General features: G+C 39.6%; 1 protein-coding gene and 1 long non-coding RNA gene across 12 annotated transcripts in view; one reads left to right on the top strand and one right to left on the bottom strand.

The window, feature by feature from the left end:
- Nucleotides 1–25,090, top strand: part of EIF4G3 (eukaryotic translation initiation factor 4 gamma 3) — a 386,245-nt gene that overhangs the window by 13,396 nt on the left and 347,759 nt on the right. The gene's annotated exons all lie outside the window — the stretch shown is intronic.
- Nucleotides 11,036–24,313, bottom strand: LOC140504361 (uncharacterized). The gene is made up of 3 exons (XR_011967075.1): nt 22,677–24,313; nt 11,872–11,925; nt 11,036–11,186 (listed from the first exon to the last, which is right to left on the bottom strand). It is a non-coding gene; the product is annotated as an uncharacterized lncRNA (long non-coding RNA).

The raw sequence follows: 25,090 nt of genomic DNA, 5'->3' as shown, positions 1-25,090 counted from the left end.
CAGACTGAAAAATAATTTCTCCAGTTGGAAACTGAATTTTAAGATTATGGAATAGAATGTGTGATGATCACTGTGTAGGAAGGGATTATAGTATTTTCATCAAGATTTCAGATTGCTTAATCTCGTTGTATAGATATGTGCTGCCCAAAGGAAGCTATTGATTGTGCAACTGTACTTAGGGAAATAATGCATTATGTAAATAAACCTCTTCACATTTCTCTGGGTGAAGATTGTGGGGTGGGGATAGGATCCCAAACAGTGCAAGAGTGCTTTAAGGCTCTAATCTGGGCTGTTAAACAAACAAACAATTAGGGACCCAGTAGGGAACAAGATAAAGGCCTTTAGAACAAAGAGATTTTAAAAGGAATTACCTTTAGTTGTGAAGGCGGAGAGGGAAAATGTAATGGAACTTTTAGTTTTATGAGATCAGGAATCTCTTTTCACCAGCTGCTCCTCTCCACCTTGCATGAATTTAACTCTCTTGGTATGCCAGTTTCAGTTTTATTGCACATACTTGTATTTTCAAGCAGTTACTAATTGTGTCATCAGGAACAGAATATTTTCCTTCTTTTTTTTCCATCTTGAATTTCATGATGCTAAGAAAATTTGCCCAACGGACCACTTTTCTGCAATGCAATTGTTCTGTTAAGCTTCCTATACTTTTCTTCTGGATTATTTGAAAAAGAAAGTTGGTCATCTTGTAGAAAGGAAGCCCTGTATTATGATGCTGACTTCAGCCAGAGGGAGTTGTTAGCCTGCTTCTGTAAATTCTTCCAAATTGAGTTTTCATTTCATAGAATCTCTGAATTGGAAGATCCTGAGAAGGCCCTTCGAGCCTCCTACCCAGTACCGGGAGCTCATTTACTCCAGGGATGAGAGGATTAGAAGGCCTTGCAGGGGAAATGCTCTGTTTTCTCTATAATTCATGGAGAAATCCTGGGGAAGGCAAATTTGCTTTGAATTCAGGAAAAACCAAATTTTAGCTTTCAAGGCAAGAAAAAGGGGAGGGACCAAGAAGCAGCCCGCCAAAAGCAGGGCTCTCTGGTGAGGGGGGAGGCCCCTGGGGACTCTAGAGCAAGTGTGACCTGGCCTCAGGAGCAGCAGTCCTGTGGGCCTGAGAAGAGGAGGTGGCTGCAGCATGTTCTAGAGTGGCTGCTTAGGTCCTTGTTGGGTTCTTGATCCTTTCTGTTACGTTAACAGCAAGTGTATGGTTTGAAACTTGGCTGTCCCCAAAAGGCCTCTGTAGAACCATTGCATTTTCTGTTTATATCAGGATTTGAAGGAAAACTTTGTATATTCAAATGACCCTCTTACAGCATCAGAGCAGCAGTATTTAGAGTTCACATTTAGATGTGGTCAGTACTATGGTATTATTCCTGATTAATAGGGTGGAATTTGAGATTTAGAGAGATTAAACATCTTGACAGTGGAATAATGTGATTTCTTTTACTAGTTTTGTTGAGGTCTTTTTTTATTGTGATAGGGATATACTAATCTGAGAGTTTAGTAGGTAAATTAAAACAGTTTAATAGATAAATTAATTTAAACATAATTGATTAGGAGGAAGAACTTTAGCTCCTTATGCTCTCTCAATCAATAAGTATTGATCAGTTGCCTCCTAGGCCAGGTGTGGGGAATACAAAGGCAACAGTGCAATAGCCTCCACCCGCAAGGAGCTTACACATTGAGAGAAATAACATGTGCACAGATCTCTCAACACAAAGTATGTTTGAGATCAGTTTTTCCCAGAATTGGGGAAGCGATGGTGGCAGCTACAGAATCACTAGAAGGTGAGGACAGGACAGGAAGGGCTTCCTGCAGGACAGTGGTGCTTGAGCAGAGTTCTTACATTATAGCATTTATGCAATACTTAGCTGTGGTTCGATGGTTTCTGTGAAAAAAGCAGGTTTTCTGGGATGTCCAGATTTAGAAACCAAGTTAAGATGGTTCAGGATTTTTTCTGTTAGTAAAACATTTTTCAAGATATGCGGAAAGATATGAGGCACCTTAACAGACTCCTGCCCCCACTGAAGTAGCTGCTGCCCTGAGCTCCTTCCTGAGCTGTTCTATCCCACTGAGGCTTACTTTGAAGATTAGAGCAGAGTGGGGTCCAGGGCAGGAGGTGAGGGAGATAGTGGCCCATTGGTGGAGCCTGTAGGAGACAGCAGCAGAGGACACTTTTAAAAATATTCCTTCTTGGAAATGCACATTTATAAAGCCTAGCAAATGCCACTGGTTCTCTGTGCTCCATATTTATTTTCTGATATCACCTGATAATGTTTTCCAGTGAGGGCTCAGAGCACATCTTGCCGCTTAAATTTCTCCATGCATGGGCTAGTTTTCAGTCTTTGCATATAGTACACAAATGTCTTATCCTTGTTCAGTATTAAAGCATTAGTATTTTATCACAAAATATCCTACATATGTTCAAAATAGTTTGATGTCTTAAGCATGATTTTTATTACGCCTTGAGGCTAATATATTCCTGGGAATGTGCCTTTTGGTTTTGTGCATTTGTAAGTACCAGCGTTAATAGAGACTACAGTTATCAAGGGCTGTGTCTTTGTAGTTGCAAGAGAATAGTATAAAAATGTTCTGTTATTCATTTTCTTACCTAGGCATCTTAAAAAATAGACAAATGCCATTCAAATGGCAGCCTTTATACCACTTTCACTTTTCAGCGTGCAGATTTTATGGGTAGACACTAGGTGGTTAGTTTTCCTTACCTTTGTACTCTCACCTGGGAAGAATTTAGGTTGTTGAGAAGCCACTTTCTAGGCCATTAAAAGCCAGAGGCTGTTAGAAAGCATGTGCTGTGTAAACAATGACACCTGTCTTTTTGCTGCCTTCTAAACTGATGAGGTTGAGTGGCACCTCTGTGAATTGACTAGGTCCATCCCACCGCCCTAAGTGTTGTTTTGGGCTGAATTTGGTGTTGTGATCCTGGTTATGTCCAGCCATCTTGAAGAAACTTCTTTGATCAGTGACAGCTTTAGATTTGATAGTGCTAAGAATTTGGGATGAGAGGAGGCAGTGTATGATGTCAGGCTCTGGGGAGAGGTAGAAAAGGCCTTTGGCCTTTTAGACCCAAGATTCAGACTGTGATCCATCGATGCAGGTATGTGGGACTTCTCCAGTGTGCCAGTGAGATCATAGATCTGATTCCTCACAAGCCCCATTCCAGTGGCACATAAAGGTTTACAAAGTTGTTTTTTTCCAATATTCTTGTAAGGTCGGTAGTGGCAGTATTAGCCCTATTTTCTAGAGGAAGAAATGGAGAGGCTGAGTGCTGGCTGTATCGCATTGCTCAAGGTCACCACCCACTACCAAGTGGTGACAGCTGAGATTTGAGCCCTGGCCCAGGGCTCCTTCTCACACCCAGGCCAAGGGTTTGAGATGTAACCCTTGGATGATGGGCATTGGCCCTGGAGGTGTTCAGTCTTCGATGGAATGCAGACTGGGACAAAAACCACTCCGTGGGACCCAAGTAGAGTTTTCTTATTAAGAATGTACATTTATTTAAAGAATGTGAAAATGTTTATCATTTTGCTTTCCCTCATGTGGTGCCCAAGGCAGTTGCTGTGAATCCCTTGTTTGTCCCATTGCCTGCTTTGGCAAGGTCTGTGCCTTGATAATTAATTACCTGTTTATCTCAGTGTACATTATTCTCCCAGTGCTCTGCAGAGTAATTTACGAAAGGTCCTTAATAAATGATTGTGAAATGGTCAAATGGGGATGGCCATTCCTCACACCAGAGCACAGCTTAAACCATGGCCAGCTGGTATAGATTGGGGTGAGAAAGGAAAGTAGAAGACACCCTAAGAGTCTTTGGAAGAAATCAGTGGAGTAGTCTTTTCTGGGTAATGCCCAGCATATGCACCTTCTACAGGGTAATTATGCATGAGGTGTCATTATGGGTGCTTCAAAAAAGGCTAAACCGGGACAGAGATGCCATGAATGGTTTGTCTGTGGAGTGCAAAGGATCATTGGACAGAGAGCTAGAAATCCAGGCCCTTAATGTGAGCCAGAGTGTGGACTCCCTGTGGGCTCTCCAGGGAACATACTGGTTTAGTGGAAAGGGCTCTCCCTTTGGGAGTTGAAAGGTCATCTCACTGATGAGGGAGCAGACAGGCCCACAGAGGGGAAGTGACCCACTTCCTCATCCAGGTCACCCAGGTCTTACTTGTGGAGCTGAGCTGGGACTTGAAGTGAGGGCCTTGGTCCAAGTTCAGGACTCTTTCTGCTGCCTCTGGAGGCAGCTGTGGTTGTAGTGGAATAAACTCTGTTGGAAACCCTGGCTGCTTCTTCCAGCACTGCTGCTTGCTTTCTGTTTGACCCTGGTCACTTAGCCTTTAGGGACCCTCTCTTCTCTACATGTGAAATGGAAGCCACATCGCTCCCAGGGCTGTTGGCAAAGTACTGTGAAAATGGGAGTCATTGCATGGGGAATCTTGCCCCCATTTAAAAACTTTGTTTGTTGTGATTTTGTCTTCTACCTTTTAGCTCAAAATGAGTTCCCTGCTAGTATGGTGTCTGCAGCTTGCCTGAATTGTCATTCCTGGTTGTCACTAGACATGGGGATTGTTGGACCAACTGAAAATTACTACTTTGTTGTTTAGGTCAGTTTTTCTCTCCTTCCCCTTTTTGCCCCCACACCCTCCCAAAAAGGATTTGCTTTTTAAACACTGCCATTTTGTCTTGGGAGACTTTAAAACAAAGAAGTATATTCCCAGTAATAAATAGCGATCAACGTGAAAACAGGATTCAGCATACTGAACTTTGTATTCTAGACAGTTGGGCTAGAATGCTTCTTTTCTCTGCTGTGAGAATATTATTGTGCATAATTATCCTCCAGTGTGTGTTCTTCATAGTACCTTATGATAAAGAAATAAAAGTTTTTTGGACTCCTAACTTCTCATGAAAGGTAGCCAACTGTTGATAGGAAATCTTAGAATCTATAAAGGTAACCCTCTCCCCAGGAGACATTGCTTTTTGGAAAATTTGAGGCTTATCTTCCTCCATTACCATTATTACATTAGCAATACTCAGACTTATGGATTTAATTTTATGGAAAGAAATGCTTTTTTTATGCGTGTTAATTTTTTCATCCTTCTCAGGTAGAAAAGTGACAATGAGCATCACCTCCATTTTTTATGTAAAATGCCTTATAAAACCAAGAGATTAGAAAACCTTTCAGATTTGCATACTTTTAGTTACTCTGCCTAATTATTCTTCCTGCTCTTACTTCCATTAATTTATAGTAACTTTTTAACCTTTCAGATTTTAAGACCTTAGCCAGATTTTGCAATAGAAAATGTGTAACTTCAACTTTAGCACTGATCTGTGATCAACTTTTACATATTTGTTACTCCTGCAAATATGTCGTTAATGTGACAATATAATATGTCGTAATATGTCAGTAATGATTATTTTAGAAGGATAAAAATGATGAAACGGAAGTTTAATGCGTGAAATATAGAATTACAGTATTTGAGGATCCTGCGTTGCATTTTCACAGTACTAGTACTAAAACCTTTGGGTTACCCTATGAAAGAAAGCATTATCTTTGATGGATGTTGGATCCTTAGCTAACATTTGCAGAAGACCAGAACATCAGCATTAGGTGAAGCTTGAGGTTTGTGTCCAAAGAAAAGGTCATTAATAATGAGGAACAGAATGGAAAAAGCCAAGGAATGTTTGTGAATTTCACTTCTATGTTTGCCCACGATAATTTATCAAAGGCAAAATTAAGTGTTTTGTTACAGATTACTTCTAGTTCTTAAACATGTTTGATGTAGGTTTTTTGTAATTTTTCTTTTTTGTTTCTTTATAGAAAAGTTTTCATTTTCCAAAATTTAGTTGGATGATAGTGAACTTATTATTTTATTTGTGGTGGGTTTATAGTTCCCAGGGAAGAGAATGGAAGTAACAGCTAGAAACTTTCATTGAGCATCAACTGCTGACAGAAGCCAAGAAATTTTGGGAAAGTATGATGGGAAATCCCATTTCCAAAACTCTGAAAGTTACTGTATATTAGAAAGCAAGCTAACTGTGATATATGATTCAGACACTTAAGTAAAAAAAAAAACAACTCTACTTTTTAAGGTTAATTTTTTTCATGGCCTACAGTTTGTCGTTAAAAAAAAAAAACAACCCACAATGCTGTTAGCCAGCTCTTCTAGCCAGCTTCTCCTTTTAAGGAGAAGGGAATAGGGCTCATATTTGGGACCAAGTTATGAAATCTTTACTTCCATATGTTTTACAAGTATATGAAATCTTTATAGGCTTAGCATATTGGGAAAGAAGTAGAATGATATTGTGAGTACACAGATATATTCTGTAAATCCTTCAGGACACTCTGGGATTCTTGAGCTAGAACTCAACCTTGGTTATTCTTGGGTAGTGGCTTGGAGGACCCACTAGATATGATCCATTCTTAATTAGCTTTTTTGGATTTATGGTGCTCAGGAATCAATATCCCTATGTTTTTATCACAGTATTGCCTCAATCCAATTAAGACAATTTTTTTCTATCTGTCAAACGGAAAGTTTCTTACTATACCGGATACCTCTTAACCGTGTTAATTGTTGATAAAGATACTTAGAAAGTAATTTTTTTTGGAATTATTTTCAGTGGCTTTTGTATTTTGTTTTGGTAACAGGTAATAGATTTTACTGCTTTAAATTCTCCTGTGAAAGGTATAAATGAAACTTCAGAGTAAGTAGAAACTTTTTCATTGTAGGTATCTTAGACATTCTCATACTTGGAAGTATTTCCTTCTGGTTAAAGAATTAGCCACCATTTATTTTGCTCATGGACAAATACCATTAATTTAATTTTTATTTTTTGATAAATGCCTAGCTGACAGTTCCTGACAACTTATTGGCCTTGATGAGTTTAAGTAAAAGGAAAAAAGGAATTGCTCTCTCTGGGAAGCTGAAACTTTATTTGAAAAATACATTTGTGTGATAATACTTTAGTCATAATATTGTTTTTAAGAGCTTGACTAGTGAAATGTTACTCTGCTGGCCAATCATCGCAGCTGTGGGTATAGCTCAAGGTTGCTTTCCTGGGTCCTCTTCTCTTTGTACATTTTTTCACTGAGTGATGTCATCAGCTCCCTTGAGTTTAATATAGCAGAACTAGTTACTATTGGAGGGGATGAAAGGTTTATTTATTAAATTAATAAATGAATGAATAAATAAAATTAATTAAATAAATTTGGTGCAGATGCACTGAAAATTTTTCTTTATATTTTAAATTGAACCTTATAGGAGTTTTTACATTAATGCAAAACTTGTTACTTATTTACATTAATATAAACTTATATTAATATAAAATTTTTTATCCCTTTGCAGTTTTATCTATCAATGGACTATAATTTATATAATTAGATTCTTAGGAGAAAATGGGACTGGAGTTTTGACTTCATGTAGAGAACTCTCAATGAAAAAACTCCTGTTACCCATAGTAGTCAACTTCTTTCTGCAATTTAATTATCATAGGCAAGTCAATTTCCTCACCTGTAAAATGGGAACGATTTACATAACTTAGGAGTGGTGAACCTGGGGCCACATGTGGATCAGTCAAAGGATTATAGTTGAGGACCTAGAGGGCCTTGTGTGTCCCTCAAGACAACAGGTTCCCCAGCCCTGTCTTAACCCCTTACAGGGTATTATGAGACTCAGAGGAGGCTGTTTCTGAAGTTCTTTGCAAATAAGCCAAGGAGATAGAGGCTGGCCTTTAGCGCAGGATGACTTGGGATTCACGTCTCACCCTGGACTCCTGTTGACTGTGTGACTGAGGAGAGGATTATTCCATTTGACTGCGCCGCACCCTAAGCAGTTCTTGAATTTTGAGTTGTAGTTTACCAGTGCTGACTGGCACTGGTAAAGGGAATTTCCTCACGGGCAATGCCTTACACCAGCATGATTATGGATCAAGTCCCTTTCCCCTTGGCAGACCTTAAATGCTATAATTATTATTAACCACAACAGCAAACTCACATGGAATGGGAATATCTCAAACTTTCCACCTGAAATTGAGAGAGGTGAAAATCTGCTCCCTATTCTGACTGCTAAGTGTGTAAGTTCAACATGGCGACGAAGTGAGCCTGCCGAAGGCAATATTGGGCTGGAACTTCGTTTCCATTTTAAACGTACTTGCTAAAGGAATTATTTAGCTGCCATGCTCATTTGCAAGAGGCCATAGTTGTAGCTTTTTCTGTCTGGTTCTTCTGACTCTAAAAATGGTTTCAAGTCATCCAGCTATGGCTGTACTGTTAATGAGCTCCCCTTTATGGGCTTGTCTCTTTTTAGATACGTTAGTCTTCTCTGTTCTACCTTCACGCTTTCTACAGTCAATAGCGTGACTTGGTTTTCACTCCTCTCTATCCAGAATGCTCATAGAAATGATGATTTTTTAAATTTGCTGAATCAGAATATGGCTAACTCCATGATACATACTCAGAACAACAAACATTTGGAACACTATAGCAGATACAAGGGTTAGATAACAGTGGTTTCTGCCTTTATGGAATTTGTGTCCTAAAAGGAGAGGAGACATGCAGACAAAAATATATAATATTACCTAAGTGCATTACAGGCATACATCTCATAGGGCTATGAGAGATCAAAGGGGCAAGATGGAGGATTGAATAAGTTTTGGAGGATGTGGGATTTGAGTCAGGCTGCAAAAGATCCATAACAGTTAGATCACAAGGTAATGGGGAATGAAGGGGAGTGAAGGCATCCAAGTAGACTTGAGTAGAGCATAGAGTGCTTGGAGGGAAATAATGTAAGAAAAGCTGAGCATTTTGAGAGTGTAGAGGACCAGGTATGCCTGGATAAAGTTTTGACTTTCAAAATAGCTAGTTACTTGAAAAAGTTGCCCATGTGCTGGTAAATCAAATCACTAAAAGATCAAGTCTAACAGCGCAAAATGTAACGTATCATATTTTCTCCTAAACTTGTCCCTTTAATACATGCTCTCATATTGGAGCAGAAGAGGAAGAGGAGAGAATCTTTGAGATGGCTAAAATGGGAGCCAGACCCAGAGTCAGGAAAACCTGAATTTAAGGCCTGACTCCACCGCTTACTAGTTGTGTGACCTTGTGTCAGTTTCCCCCTCTGTAAAATGAGGGAGCTGAACTAGATGAACCTTTCTTTCTGGCTCTATTATTGTACATTTCAATTTCCCCTTGTAATTGGAAGCATGCTGTTTGACACCCTCCCCACCCCCCAGTAGTTCTAGATTCAAATGAAACGTGGGGAGAGATGGACATTCTTTAGTCTTCTAGCACAAAACCTTTACAGGTAAAGAAAATGAAGCCTGTAGCTAGATGGTCTACCTCTCATCTCATAATCTATTCCCTCTATGACTCTGCCGGCTAGAGTCAGTCTCTTATCTCTGCCACCCCCATCTCTAAGTCCTGTATCAATTTATATGATAGAGGAAAGAGCAGCTTACCTGTATTATGCTTAACTGGGTACCCTGAGGGACTTGAAAATTTTCTGAAACTCAGGAATTCTCTTGGTAATAAATGTTTGCTTCTGGAGAGTAGAAACTGTTTTATTTTGGCCTTGGTATTTCCAACTTAGCACATTGCCTAGTACACAGTGAGTACTTAGGACATGTTTTCTTGTAACTTTCTTATGTGTCTAAGCTACATTTCAGTTGAGAAGGCAGTATCCAGCTCATTAGAAGGAGCACTGGAGTAAGAGACTAAAAAGCTGAGTTTTTATCTCAGCTCTGCTGTGTGACCATGAAGGAATTCCTTGACCTTTTTTGGACTTCTGTTTTCCCATTGATCCCATGAGAGAAGATTTGGATTAGGTGATCTCTAAGATCCCTTCCATTTCTAATGTTCTCTGATTCTGTTCCTTCTTCTGCACTAGTTAATGGACTATTTAAAATTCTTTTGCAAAGCCAAACTTGTATATCATATGAAGTATTTCAATGGAATGGAGATGTTACCAGAACCAGAGCTGAGACCTTCCAGTAGAGAGGAAATTTTGATTCAAGAGATTCTTTTGGCTTTTTGAAAAAACTAGTCAAGAACTTTGCCCAAAGAGCTACAAAACTGTGCATAACCTTTGACCCAGAAATGCCACTACAAGATCTTTATCCCAAAGAGATGAAAAAAACAAAAAGGGAAAGGACTCATATGTACAGAAATATAGCAGTTCTTTTTGTGGTGACAAAATTGTCACACAAAATTGGAAACAGAGGGGATGCCCCTCGTTTGGGGAATGATGGAACAAATTGTGGTGTATGATTATGATGGAATACTGTTGTAGTATAAGAAATGAAGAGTGGCATGGTTTCAGAAAGACCTGGGAAGATGTATATGACCTGGAACAAAGTTAAGTGAGCAGAATTCGAGTGAGCACAGTATAATGTAGGAACAGTACTGAAATGATGATTAACTGTCAGGACTTATCCATGACAGTTGTAAAGGAACTCATGATGAAAAATGCTATCTAATAGTGGAATACTATTGTTCCATAAGAAATGGTGCCCAGGTGGACTGCAGAAAAGCCTGGACAGACTTACATGACCTGATGCTGAGTGAAGCGAGCAGAACCAGAACCCTGTGTACGGTAACAGCCTTGTGTGGTGACCGACTGAGTTAGACTTAGCTCTTCTGAGCCATGCAGTGATGTAAGATAATTCCAAAAGACCTGTGATGGAAAATGCTCGCCACATCCAGAGAAAGAACTGTGGAGTCTGAATGCAGATCGAAACATTCTATTTTCTTTCTTTTTGTTTTTCTTTCTTATGGTTTTTCCCTTTTGCTCTGATTCTTTTTTTCACAACATGACCAGTGTCAAAATATGTTTAATATGATTATACATGAGTAGGTTATATTAGATTGCATGCTGTCTTGAGGAGTAGGGAGTTGAGGAAGGAGGAAAAATTTAGAATTCAGATGCTGAAAATGAAAAATAAAAAATAAATTTAAAAAAAAAAAAAGAAAAAATTCTGTCTTAACTCCAGGGAGAGAACTCATGCAGATTGAAACTTTTTTTTCCACTTTATTTTTCTTGTCTTTTTTTTTTTTTTTGGCAGCGTGGCTAATGTGGAAATATGTTTTGCATGACTTCACATGTATAATGGGTATCGTAGTGCTTGCCTTCTCAGTCAGTGAAGGAGGGGTATCAAGCTGGGAGAGGGAGAATCTGGACCTGAAAATTAAAAATAAAAGTGTTTAAAAAAAAAAAACTAGCCAAGGTGTCCCCAGGTCTTGTGAATGTCACATAGGGGTGAGTGGAGTTAGTTAGTTCAGCTTAGTTTTGTTGGGAGAGAGGAACATTGCACAAGTGAAACATCTAAACAAAAGCTGGGTTAGTTTGCTGTCCATTTGTGAACTCTTTAGAAAGGAATATTAGTGAAGTGAATTTCTTAAGGAAATGAATTTGAGGATGAATGCTTCTTACACCTACACTTACTGAAATGAATGTTAAAAAGTATTATTTAATCATCACTTAAATAATGGAATTATATTTTTGTAATATATTAGACTCAATTTTAAGGTATTGAAATAAAGCACACCCACATGTACCTTTGTTAGAAATGTGAAAGGAAGCTGTGATCTGCTGGCAGTAATGATTGAAGAGTCAGAGGTTTGCAGTGACTGCTGCTTGAGTCTCCAGTGTGAGAGGGTGCCCGTTTAATTTTCGGAGAGTCATCACTTGTAACAGACCAGGGTTTTACTCCGAGGCTTTTTTTGGTCTTTTAAAAAGAGACTAAACTCAGCATATCCAAAACATAGCCTGTCCCTTGGAAGAGGCAAGGAGGTGGTGCAGGGGTTAGAATGTTGGACTTCGAGTCAAGAAAGCCAAGTCCAAGTCATGCTTCACACATACTTACTGGTCAGGTGATCCTGGGCAAGTCCCTTAACTGTGCCTGCGTCAGTTTCCTCATCTATAAAATGAGGATAATAACAGTAAACAGTAAAGATTACAGAGACATTTAGTCATCCAGTCTTAAATAGCTGTAAGAAAGGGATACCTCTTGCAGTAACAACAGTTGGTGCAAAACATATCTGTAACACCCAAGTGCATGCAGAGAGTCCAGGGGAGAGTGGATTCAAGCTTATTGAATACATTTGGCAAAGGGGGTGACAGAGCTCTTGGTTTTCTCTCACTAATTTGGTGTCCCAGAAGTTCCCCTTCAGCCATCTAGTTTGTGCATACTGCTGTCAGCTGATCTGGGGATCATGTGGGCACACTGACGGAAGAACAGGAAGACCAGTATCCTCTGTACCAAGGCCCTTCTCTGGTCAAAAGGGAGGAAGGAGGCAAGGAGACCTGGTTAAGGTCTTTCCTTGCCCTCTGGGTGATTTCTTGTAGGGGTTTAGCCAGAATGCCAGCCATACTTGATCTGTTTTCTGGAATGAGTTCCTTTTAAACTTGCTTAATAATTTATAGATGTTCCCTGAGCTGTGACCGTTTCCTTGGCTTATTCCAACCTAGTTTTTGGGCAGTGTCATTACAATTCCAAGGCCTTTTTGCAGTTATTCTAAGGGTTATGGTCCTATTGATTGATTATCTCTACCTGCTATGTGCAAGCACCACACTAAGCGCTGGGAATACAAAAAACAGTCTTCTGTGCCCACAAGGGGCTTCTGTGTACTGTGGGTGAGGGAGTTTATGTTCTACTAAGGGAAAACAATATATGTTCCTTGTGGATAGAGAAATCAGTTAGCATGGTGCCTTGCATATAGCAAATTTTTAAAATAAATGTTTGTTGAATATAATTTTCCTTATTTAGTGACTTTTAAAATTGGTTTGCAACACTGAAATGAACTTCAGAAATTAAAATGCTAGTCTGAGTTATTGTGCTAGCTGTCATTGAATTAAATGTCATATAATTAAAGCATGTTATATAACATAGTAGCATATAATACAATGTATAATTGTATATGCATACACACACGTATATGTTTTTGCCTTTCTTTGTACCTTCACTGCTCAGTACAGGGCACCATACATGGAAGGTACTTAATAAACGCTTGTTGACTAACTGCAGACGATTCCCCCCATACTGTTCACTCACTCCTTTCTTTCATTTGTCATCAAATATAAAATTGTCAGAAACTGACCCCACCCCTTTTTATCATGGATACGATTCCCTCGGGAGTGCTGGTGTATCTTCATAGCTTTTTGTGTCTCTTTGATAATGGCATCCGAACTGTTTGCCTGTCTGCTGGATACTCAGTTGTGTCTCCTCTGACTCGAGCCAGAGTAGACACCTCTTGAGTCCACTTATGGGGGCTTAGACTGTGGGCCAATTGAAAGTGAAGAATGATGAGAACCCAGCCTTGTTTCCTTCTATCCTGTGCCCCCTCTGATTCCTGACGGGAATCCTCAATCCCACGAAACTGAGGACTGTTCCTCACTTGATTCTCCTTCAGAGAAACTTTCCTAGGCTGTCAGAAAGGATTTCATTCTTACTAAATACTGAATTGCCTATTGATTTTCCCCCTCTAGCTTCACTTTTGGTGTAGTATGTTTTTTTCATTTCCAATGTATAGTGAATATTTTTGCTTGTGTTTTTAGTAACCCACAGTTAGGTTCTGTGGCCTTTCTGCCTATACAATATATATCCTTTGGGAATAAGTAACTTACCATGTTACAGAAACCAGAATGAAACTGCATTTAGTAGAAAGAGCTCCAAGGATACTTTAGAAAGTAGTGCTAGAGGAGATTGTAGATCATCAGATGGCACACTAGGCGAGGTCAGGCATTTTTTGTCCATGAGACTTAATTCTCCTGATCTTTAGGCTGCAGACATCAAATGTGAACTCTCCCCCTCCTAGGGTGGCTATTGTAAGGACATCACTTTAACTAGAAAGGATTTTTGTAATATGAACTAGGGATATTACTAATTGGTTTATGCTTTTACTTTTTTAGAATAAATGTGTAGTTGAACTTGGGTGAGAAATCAGGGATTATTTTGTATTTTTCTTTATATCTCAGATATATCTAGCCCAGTGTTATGCATTTAATAGGCACCTAATTAATATTTGTTTGGTTAAATTCCAGGTCTGGTTTCCCTTTTAGCTCACTCTTAATAATTATGAACAATGAGTAAGTTGTGCTAAGTAGTTGTACTTGTGCAAACAGTCAGAATCTTTGCTTTTATCAGAAACCTACAAATAACAGTGCCAGGAGACTTTACTCTCTCCTCAGGCATTGTGGGGGTTTCCTTTATTTGTGTTTTGGGTTAATGTGGCATTAAATTTCTTGTATAAGGCTGGCTTATTTACAGAGTGAAGAGGAGACAGTTGTATTAAATTCTCAGTTTCGGAAATATGCGTTTTGAATTGGAGGCCCCTGACCCTCCCTTCAGGAAGCTTATGTTCTGCTGGAGGTGGGGATACAGGGTGGATGCAGGGAAGTAAATTCCCGCTAATTTGAGGAGGCAGAGAGCATGGGGGAGGTGGGGGTTTCCCTGAGAACAGTGTCCCTTTTCTTGGGCAGTCAGTGTTGTTAGACAAATCATCACCAGGAGAAATGCTTGCCTGACTTTCCTTTGAACCAGGAAGTTCATGATAGAGTGGACTTGGGAAGTTCTGCTTTCTGTGCAGTTTGCTGACCCAGGCCCTGCCTGGACTTGGGACTGGTGTCTTCCTTGGGGAGCACCCTGAGCTGGTCTTGGTCCTGCTTCTGCCCCAAGGGCCTGGGAGCTGGGCACTGAGTACTGGTGCTCAACCTGAACTCCAGAAGCCTGCTCATTCCCAGGGCATGAGCTTTCCTTTAGCTTAGTGTACACTTGTAGCTAAGTTTGTAGTGACCATGGTCACCTTGCAGCGGGCCTGAGAAGTAGAGATACAGCTCCATGTTCCAAGTAAGCTTGGAAGTTTTTCCCTGCCACCCTTCTTCCCCCAAAGCCAGAACTGCTTCATTTTGACATTGGTTCAGAATCTTAGTGGTCCTAGTATATCTGCATATGACAGACTGGAAAGTGGGGTTTTTAAGTTTGTTTTGAGGTGCCGTTGTTAAGCCAATCATATTAGCTGCTTTGTAACTGCAGCAGATCTTCTTTTAATGTCCAGGAATTATTTAGTTGATTAAAAAAAAAATTGTAGGTTTTGTTAACCCTAGAGGAAAGAACTGTGACCAATGAATTGGTGGAAATTAGAGGCCGGCATTAGCTCAGTCTAATGTGGAAGTTTTGAACCAGCTGAAGCTGCCTTCGAGTTCAGTGGGTGGCCCTAGGAGGTACAGCTTGAGCATCTTGATCATGGGAGGACTCCAAGGAGAGGATGGGTTCCGCCTCTAGCTAGAGGTTGGATTAAGATGAGTCAGCTTGCTCTCAGGGGTAGGTGCAGGCCAAGATTGCATTGTCTTTTAACATTCTGGAATGATCTGGTGCTATTGTGGGATAAGATGAGAAGCAGCACCTTTTTGATTCTTCTTGGGAAGCAGGATAAATTCTAATACTGCATTCTTTTTTTCAATTATCAGCCATTTTCTACCCTGGATAAAAAAAGAAGAAAAAGCCCTTGCAACAATTCTGGGATTGATTTACTGATGCTTCACTATCAGTGAAGTGGGCCTTGTGCTTGGTGGACCCAGACATTGGAAAGTGGATAATAGCATGTGATTTGCTTATTTAACTTCTTTTAAGTTTTATGGTAACCCTGCTAGATCTATCTGACTATCAAGTCATAATGGTAAATATATTTGGGTTTTGCACTACATTGTACATAGCTTAAAAAGTCTTTTGCCAAAATATGATATAGATTTTTTATCATCCTATAAAGGATTTCATGTCCTTTATAGTTATCTTCCAATGTTGTAGGTCAGTTTTATTTATCAAGTATTATTTCATATTAATTATTTATATATGCTTTCTTTCCTAATAGACCCTGTACCCCATGAACTTAAGGACTAATATATTTTAAAATTCAGTTTTACTTTATTTTCAGTTCCAAATTCTCTCTCCTCTCTTCCCCTCTATCATGCATTGGGAAAGTGAGAAAAACAAAATCCATTACCAATATGTATAGTTGTAGAAAGCAAATTCCCACATTAGCCTTGTCCAAGAAGAGGAAAGGGAAGAAAACCTTCTTCAGTCTGCAGTCTGACTTCATTAGTTCTCTTTCTGGAGGAGGATCGCATGTTTCATCATGAATCTTTGGAATTGTGGTTGAGCGTTATACTAATCAGTTTCTAAATCTTTCAGAGTTGATTTTCTTTACGATGTTGCTGTTACTGTATAAATTGTTCTCTGGTTCTGCTCACTTCACTCTGTATTAGTTCATACAAGTCTTCCCAGCCATCCCTTTCATCATTTCTTTGTTGTTGTTCAGTCATTTCAGTCGTGTCCGACCCTCTGTGACCCCATCTGAGGTTTTCTTGGTGAAGGTGCTGGGGTGGTTTGCCATTTCTCCAGCTTATTTTACAGATAAGCAACTGAGGCAAATATGGCTCAGTGAGGATGAGTCTTCTTCATTCCAAGCATAGTGTTCTATCCCTTACACCACCTAGCTGCCCATATTTTTTTACAACACGGTAATATTCCATCCTTTTCATACACCACAACTTGTTAAGTTATTCCCTAATTGATTGACATCTCCTCAGTTTCCAGTTCTTTGCCACCACGAAAAGAGCTGTTATGGATATTTTTTGTTATTTCCCTCTTTCTTTGATCTCCTTGGGGAGTAGTGATATTGTTGGGTTGAAAGGTATGCCAGATTTGATTGCCCTTTGGACATAGTTCCAAATTGTTTTCCAGAATGGCTGGACCAGTTCACAACTCCACCAGCAGTGCATTGATGTCCCTATTTTTACATATCCCCTTCATCGTTTGTCATTTTCCTTTTCTGTCACATTAGCCAATCTGATAGGATGTGAGGTGGTGTTGGAGAGTTGCTGTAATTTGCATTTCTTTAATCACTCGTGATTTAGAGCATTTTTTTTTTTTTTGGTATGGCTAATGATAGCTTGAGTTTCTTCATCTGAAAGCTTCCTGAGACTAGTGTCTTACGTAAACTTTATCTCTACTCCATACTGGGACAGGCATTTGCTACTGTAGGTACAAACTGTTATTGAATTAATTTGTTTTAGAGCCTTTCACATCAGAAATAGGAGCATCTCAGTTAAAAGTATGCTTCTGCTTGTTGGTGCCTAGAGGTCAGAGGCCTGTTTTCTTTGTCTTGCCTGTTGTTCAGTGAACATCCTGACATCTAGCTGTTTGTCTTTCTCTGTCAGTCGCACCTACTTCACAGTGGTTTTGTGAGGATCATCTTAAGCTGAGCATGTCCAAAATGGAGCCTTGAAGCATTATAGAAGTTGTAGCTGCTGTTATCAATTCTTTCTGTTTTCACACACGATATCTCTCAGTCCTTCAGTACTCATCTGACTTTTATCCTTAGTCCTTTCAGGCTTCTTGACTGTGCCCCTTGTGCCCTCTTTTTCTGACTCATGTAAACCACACATGATTTGGACCTGAGGTCTCAGAGCTCTCGGAAGAGAATTGAGGAGAGAAAGTATTGCTGAAAGTACTTGGACTTTGAATTGTCTTTCTGTTACTTTGTCTCACAAGGAAAGACACCTCTTACCTGCATGGCATTTGAGTTTATTTCTAACCTGGCATGGAATGAATTCTCTCTGTGGAGAGAATTTGGAATACATCTCTATGATTTCATTTCTTTTCTAGGATCTTTTTAGGGTTAGAGTTGAGGTTTCTTTCTTTCCTCTCCTAGGACAGAAGTGGCATTTAAGGCCAGCAGAAGACTTCTCCTTTGGGTTTTCTGCCTTCTTTTCCTACAGAAAATGCTAGTTGTCTTGCAGTATTGTTTTGCTGATTGGCAGTCTTGGCAGTGGTTAATAGTGTGAGGTGAGGTACAGGTCCTTACTGGTGACAGGGTGGATTTTCTCCTAGTGAGGCAGGTACCATAATAAACGATAGAATGGCTGTGAATAGGGAGTTAGGTGTCCTAGTAGCCCAAATGACTTGAGGAATGCTGGATTTCAAGTTAGGGAACTTGGATTCCAATCCTGCATCTGCTACTAGAACCTGAGCAATCTTGGGTGAGTCCCGTGACCTTTCTAGAATTCAATTTCTTCATCTATAAAATGGGGGCAGGGGTTGGATGAGGTGGCTCTCCAGGGTCTCTTTGTAGCACTGAATTTTGTGATCCCTTGACCTTGTTTAAACAAAACAAAACATTGAATAGTAATCAAGATGATTTTATGCCTAGTGATTTCAGGGATTCTAGGAAATCTTCCCTGTGCTCTCCTAGTCATTTGCTAGCTGATGCCTGGAACTTTTCAAGGAGAGGCCATTCTCTATAGTTTAAGGAATTGATCCTTTATTAAAGACTGAGAAGGCTAAGGCTTGAAGCTAGCAATGAACATCTTACAGTAAGGAATGTCAGAACCTCCCCTGGGGGGAGAGCGTAAGGATACTAGGAGAAGCTGGGGTACGTTTACCATCTTTGCTGTAATAGACTGGCCCTGATAGCAGTAGGTGATCCTTGACTTTTTCTCTTCCTTGATCCCAGTTCTCCTATATTTATTGCTCTCATTCGTGAAGTAAACGCCTGAAGAGTACCAGACTGTCAGTTAGAGGGTCTGAATAGCAGACAAATCTACCGAGACCTTTTCTTGGAGACTTTTATTGACTGAGTGAAATGAGATCACTTTTTCAAGACGATTTCTTAGACTTTAGCATTGGCCATTGCCTGCTGAGTCAAGTATAAACTCCTTGTTTTGGTGTTCACCCCTCCCTTCTCCATCTGGTCCTGTCTGTTATTTTTTTTCCCCCTAAACTTCCTGATCTCTCTTTTCTTTCTGTCTTTGTTCATACTACCTCTCAGTTGCCCCAAATAGCAGTGACTGACGTTTATATTGTGCGTGCAGTTTTGCAGGGTTATCTCTGATCCTGACAACAGCCTGGTGAAGTAAGTGTGCTGTGTGTTAACTGTCTGTTACCTGGGGTGGCCGAAGCTGAGAGGCTGGGACTGGAATTAGCAGCTGCTGAGAGTCTGAGGCATTGGGTCTTCTTGACTCCAGTTCAGGGTAGTTATGCCGTCAATGGATTCTCTTTTGACTTAGCACAGTCTTCTTCTGTTCATTGGATGCTTGTCTCTTCCCTTCTTTAGATTATAGGCCTTTGAGGGCAGGCAGTAATTCCATTTTGTATTCCCATCGTTGGCTCACAGTGTGTTGGTGGTAGTAACCAGTTAATAAATGTTTGGATTATATAGTTCTCAGTATTTGTATTCACATTTCTACCACTGCAGTGTTATTTGTCTGTGCATGCTTTTGGCATACCAAATATTTCACCCTGTAAATCCTCCCAGTTTTGCGCCTGCTTGAAAAACATGACTGATTGCTTTAAATGTATCTGCACAGAACTGATTCCAGTGTAATTGCATTTACACATCAGTCACACGTGTAATGTAAACTGGCAGACTAACCTAGCTGTGGTGCTAAATGCATGAGAAGAGGAGGTTTTTCACACATTCTAATTGAATTGTTTCTTACATGAAAGAGTTTCATGTTGCTGGCCTGGACTAGAAGAACTAATCTACAGGCAGACCTAACTTGTGCCAGCAGGGAGTGCTGGGACTTGGTTATTGTGAACCTGGTACTTACCAAAGAGATTATTGGATGAAAACATGTTAAAAGAGAAGCGATTTAGTGAATATTTTTTAGCCTAGATTTTGATTTTTTCCCAAACCTATCACTTTCTCCTTACAACATTTTAGAGCACAGATTTTTAGTCTTTTTTGTGCCATGGACCCCTTTGATGGTTTGGTGAGGCTTATGGACACCTCCAAATAATACTTTTAAATGTGCAAATGTGCACAAAATAAAACAGAGTATTATAAAGGAAACTAATTCTCAAACCAGTTATCAAAATATTAAAAGAATATGTTAACAGACCCTAGGTTAAGGAACTCTTGATTTAGAGATAAAAGAAAGTTGACATTTTGGTAGTTTTTAGTCTTATCAGTTTCTCTGTTCCTCATACTTAAACTAGTTAGAAAAAGGGCAACTAAAAGTTTGGTTCGTGTGGAGAGGAAGGTTCATGTCCAACGGTGAAAGGAAGGCAGTGAAGGGCCTTGAATACCACCCTGAGAAATTTGGAGTTGATCTTTTAAGCAAGGGAGTTACAAAATAAAAACAATCCCTCCAAAGCTTAATTTTATGCAGGACGGATTTGTAGGGGGAGGATGACTGTTGTTTAGTTCACTTCTCTGAGTATTTACAGTATGTTGCAATAAATTTATTCTTATAACTGACTACAGTTTATAATTTCTTCATTTTCGTCTGAAAAGCTAGGAAAAAAGTTAAAAGATTCCAAAGAAGTTTTGCTCTTGGGTAGCTGCCAGATAGGTGCTTGTGATAGTATTATATATTTGTAGCTAAAAGGGACTTTGAAGACCATCTAGTAGTCTAACTCTGTCATTTTATAGATGAACCAACTGAGACCCAGAAATGTAATGTTTATTGAACTAATGTGCCTGATACCTACAAAGTTGAAGTGTTTTGGTTTTTTTTTTGCAAAGACTCCAGGAGGTCTTAATGAAACCTTTTGAAAAAACCTTTAAAGGAAGGGAGGTTAAGCATGTGTGTGTTTTTATTATTCAACTGTAAGGTGGCTGTGAAATAAAAAAAGTAGCTTGCACTTTGCTTTCTCTCTGTCAGAAATTAAAAAAACAACCCCAAACCAATTCTGGCCAGAGGTATGACCTCAATTCAAAATGTATATGTACACCTCTTTTTCCTGTGATTTACCCTGTAAAGCCATCTAAGGAATAATCATAAGAGCTTAGGTTTAGAGTCGGAAGGAATCCTTGAGGGTAGGTCATTTACAGGCAGCTGAAGAAATTCTGGTGTTTCATATTTAGCAGGTAAATACATAAGAGCTGTTAATCTTCCGGTCTGAGTTGGGAAATTTGGATTTGTAATATTTTCCCTCCCCATAAAGCATGCTAAAGGTGCTTATACTGTTATATTTTATGAGTAAACGGCTCATCCATCTCGGTCCTGATTCCGGAGAGCTGTCCTTTTGACAGTGTGTCATGGTTTCACCACAGAGTTTGTGGTGTGCTAAGCCCTTCCGCTCATGGTGTTGAGCCTTCAGTATTCTTTAGTCAAAGACAAGAGAAATTATGTACAGTTTTCTAATTGTTGCTGCAAAACTGGAAACCAGTAAGTGGTTTCAGTGTAGTTAAGGAAAGCCAGTTTTTTCCTCTCTTGGTTTTATTTTTTATTTAAGTCTTTTTCTCAGTCTTCAAGTCTCAGCTTTCCCTTCCCTTTCATTGTGGGCAGATGACCTCACTTGTTGGTCCTGCGTTTTTGCTCTTCTTACCCTCTTTTCCATTTTCTTCAGAATTTCAGTATCTTTACTTCCAGTCTTAGAAAACAGAGAGGTATCCTGTCCAGAGGCTGGCCCTTTGGTCTGTGCCCTTCCTCATGTCTTTCTTACCCTCCTCCAGGACCTTCTCTGTAATTACCTGTCAGTCCTTCCCTGTCCACTGACTCCCTTCGTCTCTGCCTGTGCACACATCCAGAATACCCATAGATTGAGAATTCCTTTGCACGATGTTCTTGACATGCTGCCCAGATTCTTTTCATCTTTCCTTTCATTGTAAAGCTTCCTGAAAAAGCAGTCAGATCTTTCTGCTGTTTACTTATTATTCCGACATGTATTTCCTGCCTCCTTCCCATCCAGATCTCTCTTACCTCCTCATTCTCCTTTTCCCCTTCTATGGTATTCAGTCATGCTGGTCATCCTTCTCCTGTTTGAACTGTTTTTCTCTGATACTGCAGTTTGATGGTTCTCCTTTCATCCTGTTTTTCAGCTGCTCCTTTTCTGTCTTATTTACTGATTATTTCTACTTTCTCAATGTGGACATGACCAACCCTGGGTCATTAGTCCTTTCTTTCTTTCCTCCCACCAGGTCAGTTCCAGCTGCATTTTTGGCTTCAGCTTTTGCCTCTGGTTGACTGATTCAAAAATCGAACTCTTAACCCTTACTTCTTCCTTAAGCTCTAATCCTATATCTTTTTCTTCTCCTGTTGGACATTTCCTTGGAAGTCCTGGCTCCACCCCAAACCAAGTGTGTTTTAAATAGAACTCTTACTTTCCCCATTAGATTTCCCTCTGTAGTCTTCTGTTGTTGTCAGCTTTACCATCATTCATTCACTAGCGAATTGGGCTTTAAATCTTGGAGTCAGTCACTTGACTCCTTTTCCCAGACCCTTTTATTTACTTAGTCACCAAACTGCCAGTCTTATAGTTCTCAAATTTGTCCACTCCTTTAAAGTTTTAAACAGATTTGTTTTTAAAAGTATGACCTTGATAAATATCAACAAACATGAATATTTATTTCCATGGACAAGAGAGAAGAGAGAAGGTTAGATATAAAACTGACTCTCCATTATAAATAGCTTTTTTTTAAAGTATAGAGTAAATTCAACACAGTTTTAAGACTCTCCCACTTGTCTGTGTTTTCCACTGAACAACAACAAAAAAATACTTCACTGAAACTTTTCCCCCCTTTTTCTTTGGCATTGCTATCATCTGTCCTTTCTCCCTGTCAGTTCTTCCCACCTCCCCCTGAAATTTAAAACCACCACAACAAAGTGACACCCAGCCTCCCTGGTAATAAATAGGTATAACCAAGCAAAACAAACCCACACATTTACCATATCTGAAAATGCAGATGTCATGCTGCCCTGCAGCTCATCTTCTCCCTTTCAAGGGAAGGGAAGCATGCTTCATCCCTGGCCGTCTGCAGTCGGAGCTGATCGCTGCCCTGGTGAGCGTCGATTTCCTCTGTAGGGATGCTTAGCCAGCAATAAGCTGTTCTCTTGGTTCTGCTCCCTTTATTTCACAACAGCTCCTAAAGTCATCACACGTTTCTCTGAAATGGTTCCTTTTGTTATTTCTTAACAGCACAGTGATGCTCCAGTAAATCTATATCCCATAATTTCATCAGCCATTATGTTTGTTGACTCCTACTTTATTTCTAGTTTGTCACAAGAAAAAGTGCCTATTATACAGACTTTTGGTTCCTTTTACTTTTTCTTTGACCTGTTTGAGATATGTGCCATCAGAGGGTTTGTACAAGTTGGTTACTTATGGGGATTGTTCCAAATTGATTTACAGAATGATTGGATCAATTGAACCTACTCTCTCTCCCCTCCCCCCCCCAATGCATTTATTTCCACAAATATCATTCCCTTTTCTACTTACTTAAATTCTATTATGCTTCTGTCCCCATCTACTCTGTGAAATCTTCCCCTATTATGTCAGCCCATAGTGATCTTTCTTCTTCTGAACCCTTGTAGCCCTTGTCCTGTGTTGTCTTGTAAGTTTTATAGTCCAGGAAAAGGAAATCAAGGCCAAGAGTAAAGTCAGTTGTACACAGGTAATAAATAGGGGAACTTTAATTTGAACTCAGGTCTTCTGACTCTTTAGCACCCTGTTCCCCCCACAATATTACACTAGCTCCCTAAGTTCTGTTTTCCTACATACACTAAGTCTTTACCCTAGAGCTTGGTCTATAATTGTTGTTTGAATGGTACTTTAAAGGGAATAGTATTGCATTTAATTCTGAAATTTATGCCATCCCAGGACATAATTGGGTCAAGCCCCCAAAAGATTTTTTGAAAATCCTATAGAATGAACAAAAACCTGGTTTTTTAAAAAAAAAAGCTGTATTGGGAGAAAGAGGAGAGTCAAAGAAAGGCTGCAGCTCATGCTCTGAGTTGATGGGGAAGTAAAATGACAACAGGGAGGAGACAGAGCTGCTTGTTTCTCCTGTTTCTTGTTGTGTTACCTCTGGAGAGACTTTAACCTGGAATGTTTAAAACAAGAATAGGAACTAGGGTGTTGATCCCCAAGAACATGAGTCAATTGAATGAGAAAAGGCATTTATTGAACAGTTGCTCTATGCTTTGCAAAGCACCACACTAAGAACTGTGGGGATGCAAATAGAACAGACATGAATTGAAGCCACTTGGCCCAAACGATTCATATCCTCGGATACTGGTGAGTCATTGTCAGTCATCTTTGAAAGATTGTGGAGAATGGGAAAAGTATCACAAGATTTGAGAAGAGCAAATGTTCGTATTTTCAGAAAAGGGAAGCTAATGGAATCTGCTGATTTATAGGTCAGTAAACTTGACTGGGATTCCTGGCAGAACTTCAGAACATCAAATAACAACCGCAGTAGTGAGAGTTATTATGACCTTATTGCTGCTTTTAGTTTTTATGTCACATTTATTTCCAAATATATTCTTTCCTTCCTCCTCTTTTAAATCATAAAATAATTAAAAAGAAAAAACATTAAAAAGGCAGTTCATCAAAACCAGCCAGTGTGTGTGTGTGTGTGTGTGTGTGTGTGTGTGTGTGTGTGTGTGTGACATTTATCTAGTATCCTGCCCCTGAGGTCGGCCTCTGCAAGGAGTTCTTTTTGAAGGCCAAGTTTAGTAGTTATAATTGCACCGCCTTCAGTTTCATTTTCTTGTTCTTTCTGATTTTGTTGTGATTGTGTATACTTGTGTTGGTTTCTTGGTTTTGATTCTTTCACACTGTACTACCTCAATGTAGTATTCTATGTGTTAGACCTTTTTATGGTCTCTATCTGTACTCTGCCCTCAACTCCAAATCCGGCATGGTATGCTGAGAACATTGCATAAGGGATCTTTGCATTTTAAAAAGGAGGGAGATTCTGCACATTTTATGATCAAGTCTTGTGTTCTGCATGTGAAAGTATAATACTTTGTGATTTAGCATTGTAACTGCTAAATTGTAACTGGTGGAAATGGTTTCTCTTTCAGTTTGATGGACTATGAACACCATCAGAAGTCTTTAGACAATTGTTTTGAAAACTGCTGTGTGCTGAGGGCTGCACTCTTGAACGTATATTAATGATGAACCACTTTGTAGAGTCAGCACTGTGCTTTGCACTGGTAATAAACTCAAGGAGATCAAAATTACTTACCTCTGGCATCAGGGAAATACTCCACACAGCCAAAAGCTGGCTATTCTAGAGTTAAAAATTACTAGTGAATTCAGCATAGTCAGTGCAGTCAGAGGCTGGTTTGAGACACTT

Source organism: Notamacropus eugenii, chromosome 5, assembly GCF_028372415.1.
Source record: "Notamacropus eugenii isolate mMacEug1 chromosome 5, mMacEug1.pri_v2, whole genome shotgun sequence".
Classification (NCBI taxonomy): Eukaryota; Metazoa; Chordata; class Mammalia; order Diprotodontia; family Macropodidae; genus Notamacropus; species Notamacropus eugenii.
Note: the sequence above shows the minus strand (reverse complement) of the source record. Positions and strands in the feature narration are given on the sequence as shown.